The 1,564-nt window shown below is 38.6% G+C and overlaps 1 long non-coding RNA gene across 1 annotated transcript; it reads left to right on the forward strand.

The window, feature by feature from the left end:
• Positions 1 to 1,564, forward strand: LOC118406123. Its single transcript, XR_004829980.1, has 3 exons — positions 1 to 67; positions 735 to 866; positions 1,499 to 1,564. It is a non-coding gene; the product is annotated as an uncharacterized LOC118406123 (long non-coding RNA).

Genomic DNA, 1,564 nt, shown 5'->3' on the forward strand with positions numbered 1-1,564 from the left:
ACAATGCTGAACAGTATGCTAGCAACAGAGGGGAACAACAGAATGTGGCAATGGACCTTATAAACAAGTAAGATCTGACGGGTTTACTGAAAGGGCTGGGCTGTCTACCTGGGCTGGCTATCACGTCAGGCTACTCAGATCTACAAAAGCCCTTTCCATAAACCCAGATCTGACACTCTTTTACACTATCTTTTCATTCTTCTCTAAATCCCTCTGTCAGAGGTTTGATTCCTGTCATTTAATGCAGGACTATAATACCATTACTTTTGTCAGTGGAAAAAAAGTTTGCAGTGACTTTTATATTTGTAATTTTCCTCATACCTCTGGTGACCGCAAACTGAAAACCACAGCAAAACTTTATCTTTTCTCCCGTTAACGCCATTGTCTAACAATTGGCTACATGTACGCATTATAAATTGTACATTGTTATGATGTGTTTGTGGAACCTGTTATGGTAAAGACATGTAAATGCATACCCAGCACAAACTGAACACAGACTCTACTGTAAAAGTGGAAATATTCAAGGAGATTTTGAGTTGTGGCAGTGATATAAAGTCACAGTTGAAACTGCCACTCAGGGTTTTACTGTAAAAAGGGAAATAATCACGGTTGTTTTAAGTTCATGGTGAAGAATAGTCAAGAAAACACAAACATAAAACCCCTGCAACATCTTCCATCTCAGAGTACCTTGTACCTAAACCACACATAACTTTACTTGACCTTTGACCACACAGGTATGTCCAGTGGCAGGAGGGTGACCTTGTACTTGATGTAGGGTGTGGCACAGGAGAGGTCACTAAGCTCATGGCCAAACAGACAGGGGTCAAGGCTGTGGTGGGATTTGACCTGTCAGAAAACTTTATCCGGTAAGAGCGTCAGACCTGATACCTGGTAAGGCCATGTTGATTTGATTATATGGATGACATGCCCTGGGATTCGGAATCCGAAAACTGATGCAAAATTGCCAGTATAAAAAAGTTTGGCTTAAAAAAAACTGATATCATTATGAAATCCAAGTAGTCAGGAAGGTTGACTTTAAACACGCTTTTTACAGAACAGTTATTTAGATTCTTTTTATATTTTTGTTCTTTGACATTTTCCTTTTTGGCCTTTGAATTGACTTTGGCATTGTTTGACATTAAGATTTTGATTTTCTTAAATTTCTTTCAATTTACAGCATATGTTTCATCTTGCAACTGCATTGTATGCTGTAGAGTTTGGTCATAATCTTCTTTTTTTGGAAATGGACAAAAATTGATGCGCATGTAGATGTTCTCCATATCATTGAATCAAACTGGCCTAAAGGATTAAGTGCATGGATGAGTGTTCAACTTCTGAAGTCCAAGTCCTGTGTGTGAGTTTGCACTCAATTTTGACTTATGAGCCAAATGGATCGTTATATAAGTTTTGCAAGAGCACAATTCTACAGAGAACACACAAACAGCATGTAGTTGAGTTTTACATGTATTCATGTCTGAAAATTTTCTTGCACTTCCAGTTTTGCTACAGACCACAATTCTACGGAGAACACATCATTTTACGTTGCCGATGTGTCCGATCCCGG

Source organism: Branchiostoma floridae, chromosome 18 (genome assembly GCF_000003815.2).
Source record: "Branchiostoma floridae strain S238N-H82 chromosome 18, Bfl_VNyyK, whole genome shotgun sequence".
Lineage (NCBI taxonomy): Eukaryota > Metazoa > Chordata > Leptocardii > Amphioxiformes > Branchiostomatidae > Branchiostoma > Branchiostoma floridae.